At 31.4% G+C, this 12,126-nt stretch overlaps 1 long non-coding RNA gene across 2 annotated transcripts in view; it reads right to left on the bottom strand.

The window, feature by feature from the left end:
- Positions 1-6,722: 6,722 nt before the first annotated feature.
- LOC130641187 (uncharacterized) overlaps positions 6,723-12,126 on the bottom strand; it is a 38,179-nt gene continuing 32,775 nt past the window's right edge. For both annotated transcript variants that reach the window (XR_008982441.1, XR_008982440.1), the window contains one exon: positions 6,723-8,724. This is a non-coding gene — a long non-coding RNA (uncharacterized LOC130641187). The remainder of the gene's footprint in view (positions 8,725-12,126) is intronic.

A 12,126-nucleotide genomic window follows, 5' to 3' on the forward strand; every position in this document is an offset into this window, starting at 1 on the left:
CTACTTTTTCGTTTCTGTTTTCATGAGTCCTAAATGATTTAATTTAATATTTTTCTGTTTAAATTTTCCACTTATTTCAACAAGTTAATTTTATCTCTTAACATCGATGGTCCACTATTCCTTGTGCTTATACTGCGTTTACACTTGAGGATTTATACAGATTCAAAGAACGTTTCGGTTTGAAACGAAAACGTAATAGTTTGAAAACGGAAATTTTGTATCAGTTTTCATCGGTTTAATTATGTGCCAAAATTATAATCCCTAAAGTTTTTTAGATATATACATATACAGTTTGTGCTCGATACGGGGAAACCACATGGGGGCTTGAAAAATACTTTCATTTATCGAATGTTCCACTTATCCGATTTGTCTTATTGGACCAAAATAATAATTCCACTTATTGAAATTGCCACTTACAGAGGGTTCCACTTATCTGACTTTAAATACAGACATTCTAAATTAATATCCGCCTCTGTTAATGTACAAGTCTAATTATTCTTTCTGTTCAAGCATCAAGAAACGAACACTAATTACATAACTACGTCATTTCTTTTCTATTTGCCCACATTTACATGCAATTACATTTAATTAAGTGCAATTAACCAGAACATACATGACATATTTTTTTTTGCAAAATCAGCTGGTAATGAATGGTTTTATCCACACCGTTCACATTGACAACAATAAAGGCATTCGTCAGTTTTTTCCGTGTTTCCTCACTGTCTTTTTTTTTTTTTTTTTTTTTGCGCAACAGCGCTTTTAATAAATCCGAAATGACGATTCGATTTCATAGCGATACAGGAATCCATGAAAGTTCTAAGTTCCCTCACATTCTAAGTTGCAATTCTAGACATAAATTACTGCAAAAAAGGGCGTGATTTCAGAGTTCTTACCCATAACTTGTTAATATTTACACGGGATTTAGACTCACTTAGAATCCTGCGTTTTTTTTGGGGGGGGAGGGGGGCTGTGGAGTGATTTGTTCCGCAATGCGGACATTTTGGAAATTAGAAGTTAGTTACCGGACCTACTATTTTGCGGGCGATGCATGCTGCCACAAGATGCCGTTTTATCATTTAGAGAATTAGACAAAAAGCAACCTTTTGCATATCATGCTCAGGATTATAGTTTGGTTTCCGATTAGGTTTTTAACATGCTTAAGTTTTGTTTTAAATAAAAACAAGAAAACCATAGCTCTGTGCTACTACTCTTCCTAAGTGTGACATGATGATTTAAATGCAGCCAAATGCTTGGCAGTTTTCTCCAATTCCGTAAACCAATTTTGTGCTTTCTTAAACCTTCTTAAAAATCTTTTGAATATTCTGGTTCTTAACATCTGCAGGAAATCCCGTGTTTAATAGATCACAACAGACTGTTTCTACCAAGTTTTAAACTATAGTTAATGGTGCAATGATTTTATGAGGCGTCATGTATGTTAATGTTTCTACTTTTAGGCACGTTTTTCCAACGTGTTCTTCTGAATAAAAATTTATGTAGATGATTTGCAAATGAGTTTATGCACTTTAAGACAGTTAGTTTTTTTGTTTTTTTTTAGTTCATTCAGTTGCTCCATAGTTCATCATCCGCCTGGTCTCTCCGCTTTTATTGCGTTCATTAAACCATAAGTTTATTGTGTTTTTTTGGTTTTTTTTTTCTTTGTCTTATTTTTTGTCATTCTATTTTAAAACTCATGCTTAAAATGAGATATAAACTTCTATTCTATGACTCAAAGACTAGTTTGTTTGAAATTGCTTTTACTTCCGTTTTTTCTTTCTACCAAAATTAATTTGAAATAGAATTTGAAACATACGTGAGGCTTCCACGTTTCTTTTTGTAAATAAAATGATTCCTTTACGACTGCACAAGGTGAAAGGAAACCAGGATACGCCCAGGTATGTTGTATTAAATTTTTTTAAGATTATAATCTGTAAAACAAACGTACATAAGGCTTCATATAACTAACGCACCTGTCAACAATAGTTTGAAAATGGATAATTTATTTTATAATGGATAATTTATTTTATAAGAAAAGCCTTACCTGTAGATCTTTAGAAGCAGAACATTTGGAAGATCATTAAGGGAGAAAGTCAATTTGGATTTGCAAATTTAAAAAAAAAATCTGACAAAACTTTGCCGCGCATTTGCATTTTAAGGATCTACAGATGTTACACAAGACTAGCGTTTCTTGTTAAAAATATTCTTGTTAAAGAAGAAGCGAACAAAAAAAGTACTATGTGGCACCGACAAAATCAATTTTAATCGACAAAATAACTATATTCCTAATAACATTTTCGCAGAATTTTCTTTGCTACCAGTAAATATCAGTAAAATGATCTTTGACCAACAACAATATTTTGTTATGTTTTGAATCCCTTTTCTACTAAATACTACCAATTTTAAGCGATGAAGTTCGTTAAGATGACATGGTGTCAACTTTGATAAATATACAGACGGGAAACTATCTTTACTTACTTACAGATTTTTTCAGTAAGTTCAGTAGGATAAAATGAAAATATATTCGTCACATGTTTCCTGATTCCATGAAATTAACGAGTCACGAAATTAACGCAAATTGAATTAATGGTCATAAAATTAACGCGGTTTAATGAAATTATTTTGAAAAAAGGGATTTAATTAACGCGGTTGACCAAGGTTGTTTTCAAATATGCATTTAATTAATGCAAATTTGAGAATATGCGATAACACACGAAGCAAAAATTACGGCAACAGTCTAATCCACGGTAGTAAAGCAGTCTTCTTTATTACAAGGCGGTTTGGAAATCGAAATAAAAGCTTACGTTGTTTTGAAAGACGATATTAAAAAAAAGTGCTTTCAGTTTATTTTCTACTCATATCAGAGAATGATGATTAAACAAAAGCTATTTTAAAAAGACCGGGTTGAGCAATCGTCCGATGAGTAGGAAATAATAGAAATTTAAAGAAAAATTGTATTTTTATGTTTTTTAGGCTTCAACATGTTATAAAAAAGTTACCAAATTAATAGTATTTTAATTAACGGTCATGAAATTAACATGCTTTAAATTAACACTGCATTTAATTAACAATGGCAAAATTAAAAAAACCGCGTTAATTTCATGACTCGTTAATTTCATGGAATAAGGTATTCAACATTTTTCTATTTTGATCTTTAACTTTTTTTATTTATTTTGTGTGTATTGACTCGTGACCATCACAAAAAAGAGCAGATATATACTACATGGTTTTTTTTAATTTCGGCACCCATTTAGCAAACGTGGACACACTCATCTTAAGGTCTACTGTTTTGTCATTTTGCAAAGTTTTTAAGTGAAAATCCACCTCAATTTTTTACTACTCTACGAATATTTTTAATGTCACAACATCCTTAGTCTTTGTTCAAGACATTTTTCTTTTCATGATATCTGTGACATGTAAAATTGTATAGTAGAAAGGAATTTTTTATGAAGCAGGCCAATCCAGTCGGTGTGGTCCTCAAAATCAACGCTGACATCATTAAGTTTCATTCAGCAGCAGCGCCGCAGTGAAGTTCGCCTCTCCTTTAAAGATATATTATTTTTATTCTTCTTAGCTTTAAATATATAAAACTCAAAAAAATATGCATTTTGTGAAATTCTTACGTAAGTGGCAACACATTTTGTGATAATATACAAATAAAATGATATATAACATCATTTTCAGCGATGTTTTTCTATTTTATAGTGAGCCATCTTTATTTCGAACTCACTAAGAAGCAAAATTGTCCGAATAAAAATATACGAAATAAAAAACGAAAACGAAAAGCTTTTGCAAGGCAAAAGATTCATATTTTCAGCTTAGTCCAATATGAAATAAAGTACAAGTCAAAATATAAACAAGGACGTACAAGCGCTTTAACAATCGTGCTCAAAATTCGTAAAAAATGCCATAAAAACAACTTTTTTTATATGTTTTAATGATGTTTTGTGATGTTTGTTGAAAAGCCATAGCTGCAGCATAATAAAGTTGCTGCTAAAATATGCAGAAATTGACTGGAAAAGACATTGTGTTAAAGTAGGGGCGAACAGCGCGGGCATGGCTGCTAATTGAAAATTTATGATTCTACAGTTAATTTCAAAGACCAGACACGTTGGTCTGGAATGTTCCATAAAACATCTCTTTATAGGGGTTTGTTACAAAATAGTATTTTTTTTTATCCATGAATGTGAGTTATTTTATTTTTCGGTATTTTTACACATTTGCCAAACTGGTGGTTATATTCAGAAACAATATTAGACTTTTCCCTGTATTGTGATAGCAACGCATGGATGATCACACTCTTTTATCAAAAATAATAAACAAGACAAGTTAAAGATCAAAATAGCAAAAATGCTATTAGTTGAATAACACGACCATATTTTTATTACTGAACTAATTCATTAGTAAATATAAAAAAAATATAAAGATTTGGAGCAAAAAAAGGAGGAAAAATTTAAGACACATCAAGAAAAAGAGACCATAAATTCGTGCTACGTACAACTTCAGCAGAAACTCCCTGACATGCAGTAAGAATTTGTGTTAATACTTCAGCACTTGCTCAGTACTTGCCGACATGAGGCTGTACATCCGTTGACATTGCTTGCAACAGTTAATTAAACACCGTGTTACAACATAACTATATACTGCCAGGCAATGCTTAGATTAGGGAAGAAAAATAACGCTTCCGATTTAGACGTTTGACCTAGAGAAATGTTATTAAAACTTATTAAAAAACTCTTAACACATTCAAATTGCAAGTAAAGTTTAGATGTACAACATTCCAGGTTTGTAAAGTTATTCCAAAAGCTTCATGTTGTTCAGCCGATTATGATTCTATTTGTTTATCTAATGATTCCTAAATGAATATTATCTCAAGCTGTAACGGATTGCATTACCACGAAACCTTTAAATTGCCTCCTAGTTTTTGGCATTAAGCGGATCAAACACCAACACACCAACAAAAGATGTACTAGCTGTGGTTTCATTGTATCTTTAAAAGGAAACCATCAGGAAGGTAAACGGCAACCTACTTATGTAAGATAACCTATGCTATTTGAGAAGGTAAGCTATGTTTTTACATGATGTTTATAATATTACTTACTTACTTAATTAAAATAAAGGTTGCTTTTTTAGACTGGGGGTTAAACCAAACCAAGCTATTGTTTATGCCTTGTACTGTTTAAGTTGTAGTTAGTTTGTTGTTGTTGTTGTTTTGTTATTGTTGTTTTTATAATTTTCCTCGTCATACCAAACTCGCGCTCCACTGTATGAGGGCAGTACCGGAGAATATTGACCGACGCCAAAGTACTGCCCGAGCTTGTGAGGGCAATACGTGACAGAGGTCAATATTCGAAGGTATTGCTCTAAATAAACAGTTATTATATGGATTATTATCCGGGTACTGCATTTTACAACAAAAAATATTACATTATAAAAGCGGGATGTAGAAACCACGTCTTTATAGAAACTTTTCCCATATGGAACGTACATTCGAACAAAAAATATTTTTTTGAAATCGAATATCGTGTAAACATAGCAGGTTTTCATTGCAGCCACAACATTGAATTCTTTAAAAGATAAAAGTAAGTTTCACTTCTTTTTCACTTCTGTTTCGCGTTTTGTTTACTTTTTTCCGTGTTTATTTACATTTAATGTTACCATATTTAAACTTTAAACACGGTTGCTATGTTAGCGGACAATACCGTGGAATATTGCCCGCTAAGTTCTAACCAATCACATTGCACGATTTTCGAAAATATCGATGCCGCCCTTTTACCCGGGTAATGAAGTACAAGATAGCTTACGTTGAGTCTAATATATCATTTTAAATAATAAATAATATTTCATCTGTGTAGTCACTTTTACTTGACAGATATTTTTAATTTAAAATTATTAGTTTAAAGCCAACAACCTAATTTTAGAAGGAAATAATAATACTTCATATTACTTATAAGTTTTTTGATAAGAAGAGTTAAGGCAATTCAATAAGTGACAACTAGCTAGTTGAAGTACAATTTTCACTTCGTCTTTGACAGCCACGTAGATCTAAACGCACTATATTCGTGCATAAAATATAATTACTTTTAATTTTTTTAACTGACGTTGTTCTGTTTTTGTATAACTTACGTACGTTCCTTGTCTAATCACAGAGAAGCGGCCGCTGAGAATGCTTGTATCTTCCAGTACATAATATCGGAAGTAAATATCAAATTTTTTATCTTATATTGTGTGACAGACTGGCACAAATATTGTAGGTCTGTTGCACTTTTTTCGTACTTTTAAAGGCGCAGAAAGTTGTAATAAAACCTAACGTAAAAAACTTACGTTTAAGCAAAATATTTCTTTATTCCCGCCATTTTGGAAAAACGTTTATGTCCAAATGAATTGGCTTTTGGACACTGTAGATCAGTTTTTCTCAAAGTAGACTGAAATTTTGTACAAGATCAAGTAGTTATCGAAACCACTCTGCGTAGCTTTTAAAATTTTTGAGTTCTTATTCAGAACTTTGTTCTATCTCTTCCTGACCGCGCACAATTCAATTTCACATTGTACGTCATTAACGTCTTTATTTTAATAATGAAGGAGGCTACCGTAATGACGGTGTAAGCGCCCGCGGCGCTTATTTAAAATTTATGATTAATGGGGTTATCTTATCAGCACTTATCAGCAGGGGCGCTTATTTAAGCAGGGCGGTTACTTATTTTCCTAAAAAAAAAACACAAGTAAAATGTGTTAATTCATTTCTTTTTTTTCACTTTTAACGAACAACATCTAAACAAAAATTAATCTATCTCAATGTTTTCGTCTTTGTCTTCCTGGTCTGAATTGACTGTAAGAAACTCGGGTGTTGCTGTGACAACGTCATTTTCATATACTTGGCATGGAACAGTATCTTCATCAGTTAAAATTGAAAGCTCTGGCTATATTGTGAAGTGGGGGGCGGTTATTCAAGCAGGGAAGCTTATTGAAATTATAATATATTACGCCCAAAGTATAAACACTTTTTATAAGGTATTTGTGGGCTCAGAATCACACAGGATCAAAGAATTATTGCTCGGCCTCAACATTTTTGTATTTTATTTTTAATTTTTATTTACTTTAACTTACAGTGATTTTATACCTTTCTGCTAACTCAGCATGTTAAACATAAGATAAGAAATACTATTGAGGCTAGGCAAAATTTATAGGTTTTTGATAATCACACAGGAGAATCAATAGGATACGTTGAATTAGGTGATCATGATTTAGAATTTTTAGCTTTTAAAAAAGAAGACACTCTTGACACTCATGCTTGTTTTCCTTATACGCGGAATTGAATCAGAGCTAAAATTTAGCTTTGCCCATTTCGCAACAGATGTAGTTACCTTCTCACAACCGTTGCCATTATTTTGAGAAGCTGGAAGATGAGCAATTTAAATCGCTACAGAAAAGTTTTATTAGTTTATTATGTCAGCAAGGGGGTTTGACTGCACTGGCCTTCCTGCTGAAGACTGTTCGCAGACCTCTTTTTAGGTGACTTAGAGGAGCAAAACCTCTAGAATTTAAATTTTAAGACTTAACTGGTCGAGTTTATCATTGTGCGTGCACTTTGTAATTTTTATTCTTATTTTTGAACAGTGAAGAAACAATATTAAAAACAGAGCATGTAGTAAAATGTTACATCAACATACGAACGACTTGAAATAACTACATTTTTAATGATCGAGGTCGTGAAATTTTATTAGCAGAAGGAATGCCGTATGTTTTAATAGAACGATTTTGCTAAGATTCAGTTTGAAACTATTTTGGTGTGCAGCGTAGAAATAACAAACAAAAGAAATGATTTTTTGTTAACTTTTTTCGTAAAGATTTTTTTTTGCTCTTTTTGCTTCTGCCTTGCATTTTTCAATAACATCCCTTGCGTTAAGCATGTATAGAGTATTCTTAGTAACTTCGGCATTAATAACAGTTCTGTTTTAAAAATAACACTGCTGTAAAAATATTTTACTTATGAAAGTTATCCCAATTTATTAACAAGATCTGGAATGTCAATTTTTCCTAATCTTGATTTTTATACTTGTGTACAAAAAACTTTTCTGCTACATTAAATATTTTGTGCGTGTAATTTCCTAATGCTCCATAGACCACCTCAATTTAAAGCATTTACTCTCTAATTTGTGGTTTTTGTTGCTGTTCTTTATTTTTTCCTTAAATAGCCATAGCTTGTTGATATTCATCTTGTGTATAATGAGAATTTTTAGAGTTCTGCAACTTCTGGTACAATTTGTGCATAACATATCCACCAACGTATTTGTAAACCACTGTCTTCTTTTTTACTAATACACCTAATATTTATTTCTTCTTGCTGATCCAATTTTTTATTTTGTGACGATAAAATCAAATCAGCCATTTTTATTGTAAGTATTTTCGATGAATAGTCACTTAATGTTTGAAATAAACTGAGCTATTTTGAACAATTTTAACATAAAATTTTTGTTATGTATTAAATCAAATGTTATCTAATTATTGATACTGCTACAAAAACTCTGTAACTTTGCAGGAATCAGCTGCAATACAAGACAACCTGTGAATAGTTACGATTGGCACATTGACTTCTTTATTATCCACTGCTGTAGTTGATGTTGTTGTTGTGTGCTTTCTTTTGTGGAGTTTCAGCTTACCTTTTGCTCTTGCGAAGCTTTTCACAAATTTCACACATAAATGTTCAAGTTGAAATGTTTCTGGTTCAATCTATAAACAAAAAAGAGATCAGCTAAAAGTATAAAAAATACAGTTTTATTGACAGAAGTGAGAAGGAAATTATTCAGCCGAGGGTAAAATTGCGATAAAAAATATTCTTAAAAATTACTGAAATGACATTTGCAGATTTTTTCAATTCTTAGTATTTTATTTTGTTCTAAAAAACTCTGAAATTTCATCAAAATCGTCGTCGAAATAGGTACAAGTTTTTTCATCATGCAATGTTTTCTCTTGTTGCACTGCCATTTTTGAACTGGCATGACAATGGGCACTTTTAAAACCAGCGAAAAATTGAATTTCGGCTCTTTGATGTTTACTGATTTTCTAAACGAGCGTTTTTGCTATCAATTATGTACACTCATCAAAAATATTGTTGTCGTACATACGACAAAACCGTCCATCAACCGTGAATCAAATAAGAAAAAGATGTAACCTGATAAAATTACAATTCTTCATTCCATCATTTAGTCATTTTTTATCCACGTAAATAATATTCATATCCATTGTCAATATATAAGAACAAAATAAGGCTATATCCTGAAGTTGTGTACCTAATATTTAGAACAAAATACGAACACAGGCTGAAGAAGGCTCAAAAAATAAGAGCTGCCAACATCAGGTCAGATTATACTGGTTAATATAAAATGTGCAGCATAATTAATAATATTCTATGAGCTAAATTTAATATTATATACAATTCTACGATCTTCACCTTAAGAAAAATTGCAACCGTTGGCAGCTAAAAGTTTTTAAATAAGTTAAAATATGTTAAAATAAAGCATTTGTTCATTACAAAGACCAACCTCATCAGGTGGTATATTTATTCTTTGCGGTAACCTAGGTTGCCATGTCATTGCCATAACAACAAAGGGTACATCAATAAAAGCATATGTGATGTTGGGTGACACGCCTAGTTTTTTTAATGCGTGGCTATGTGGTCACTGGTGTGAACCACATTAGCTACAACATTTTTTAAAATCCCTGTACAAGAAAAATAACATACTGACTTAATCCAGCAATCACTTCTAGTACATACCATAAAAAATAGAATATCATTTCGAAAAGTTATGTTAAGTTTTGTAATGTTTTTCTTTGATTAATTACAATGTTTTCAGAAATAGAACTCTTTTTATTAATGTCACATATTAATGTTGCATTAATAATTAATGTCGAGAAAGGGAGGCAATAATACTCTATCACAATAAATTCCATTGTGTTCGGTTGTTATCTTAAACTTGGTACGAATGACATTTGTCATGTAAAAATGAATTATATAATTTAATTATATAATTAATTAATGCCTTAAATTGAATTTCAGCAATAGATATATTTTTGGCAATATTTGCTTTAAAATGATACAGGTCTATTTCGTGACCTGTTGCGTATATTTGATACGTTTTTGGTTGGTAAGGTTTGTTTTTCTTTACTAGGCTCAGGATAATCAAAAAGTGCGAGATAAAGCTTCTAAAAGTGCGTTGTAGTATACAACTTATTTCAAATTTCGACATTTATCAAATGATAGGACATATCCAAATTATTTGCAAGGCTATATTACAAAGTTTCGTCATTTCGGATTTCTTTAGGTTAGCAAATCTCTTTTGGCGACATCTTAAATTATATGGCATCGTGTTAATTTTTTTCTCTTTTAACGCTACTCTCACTCCTAGGCTTTTTAGAGCTTCGAAAAGGCCTGATTCAATACTGTCGAATAAATTTCAGATGATTATAATACATACGCACATACGTTTCTATTAATGTCCGTGTTTTTAGGCCAAAGAAGTTGGTGAATGTAAAAAAGTATATATTACACACGTAAGCGATATGATAATACGGACCTACTCGAAATTTAAAGCCTTCTTATTTGAACAGAAACAGTAAAGATATTTAGCCCATAACAAGTATATTCTTTAGCAATAACAACCTCTTCGCAATATTTTCCACTAAAATACTAAAATTCGAAAAGCAAACAATTAACAATTCTTTTTTGTAAACAATTATCGGAAAAACATTTAATTTTCTCTTCTCTTGATCAATTCTAGTATAAGCTTAGTAACACATAATTTGATCAAAAGCTTAGAAGGTGGTCTCACAGCCATATCCGGCTTACTTCAGTTACCATATAATTGACATAACCGGGTGTTAACATTACTGGAAACACGCGCATTATGTAGCTATAACTATGTAGCTATATTATGTAGCTATAATAAAGTAAAAGTACCACCTAGTGTCTGCTAATGGGCGGATAAGTTAACATAGGTAACCAATATCGCACCCTTTTTAGGACCACTATAAAAGATAGAATTCTCGTTTGTAATTCACAAAACCTTATATTCTATCATACAAAATTTTCTGTCAGGCTGTCATCTCAAAAAGGTATGTTAATTTTTTTTTAGTTTTTCTTATTCTTTAGATATATAGAAGAACTTTGAATAGGTGGATTTTTTTAGGGTGTGGAGGAATAATTGATGAAAAGACAATTATTATATCGGCGTTTCATACTTTCTATACACACGTCTCCATATGGAAAAATAAAAAGAATCAATAAAAATATAATTTAATATTATAAATAAAAAGAATTAGCGTAGTACAATGGAAAACGAGACACTAAAAAAGATAAACCTAGATGACGTAGTGGTTGTGAGATATTAAAACATTTTTTTTTAATACTTTTCTTTTGTCTAATATGTGATTTAGATATCACAGGGCATCCTTGTAGAAAAATTACTTTAATATATTCCAAACTTATCACGCAATTTTGGCGAATGTACAAGTGGTTGTTGTGTTTTCTTTTATTTAATTATGCTTCTTACCAAATGTTGCTTTACTTAACACAATGAACTGATTGATGTACATGTACATTTAAGTTAGTATCGGAAAACCTTTACTGCAGGTAGCAAGTAAATTGACAAGAAATATCCAATGAAAGATTAAGTGAACCTCCTAAGTAAACATCTCCAGCATTTTGTTTGGAAGCGTTAATTTTAAGCGTGGCCGTCAATAATCGGAGAGAAAAGGGGCGATAAATAGCGACGAGCACTTCGACAGCGTACTAATAACAGTAGCTAGAATCACCCAGTTCAAGGGGTTACAAAATGGCTTAAGTAAATTCTTCGTCATTGATGTTACTCCCCATCCTTGGACATTATGAATAACATTGTGTAACAACCAGACCACTCAGAAGGTCAAGGTACAAAAAATTATACCAATTTTATTGCAAAAATATAAAAAAAATTGTCATGAATAACTAATACTTTTCTACGACTTGGTACAATTTAATGGTGTTTTCCAAATAGATACATAACCTTTTAGTATACTTGTTTTGGCGGTAAAATAAGCTGCAGTCTGTAAATATATAATACACAACAGAAAAATCGAAAGTTTCTTTGATCAGGA

The sequence above is a fragment of the Hydractinia symbiolongicarpus genome, chromosome 4 (genome assembly GCF_029227915.1).
Source record: "Hydractinia symbiolongicarpus strain clone_291-10 chromosome 4, HSymV2.1, whole genome shotgun sequence".
NCBI lineage: Eukaryota > Metazoa > Cnidaria > Hydrozoa > Anthoathecata > Hydractiniidae > Hydractinia > Hydractinia symbiolongicarpus.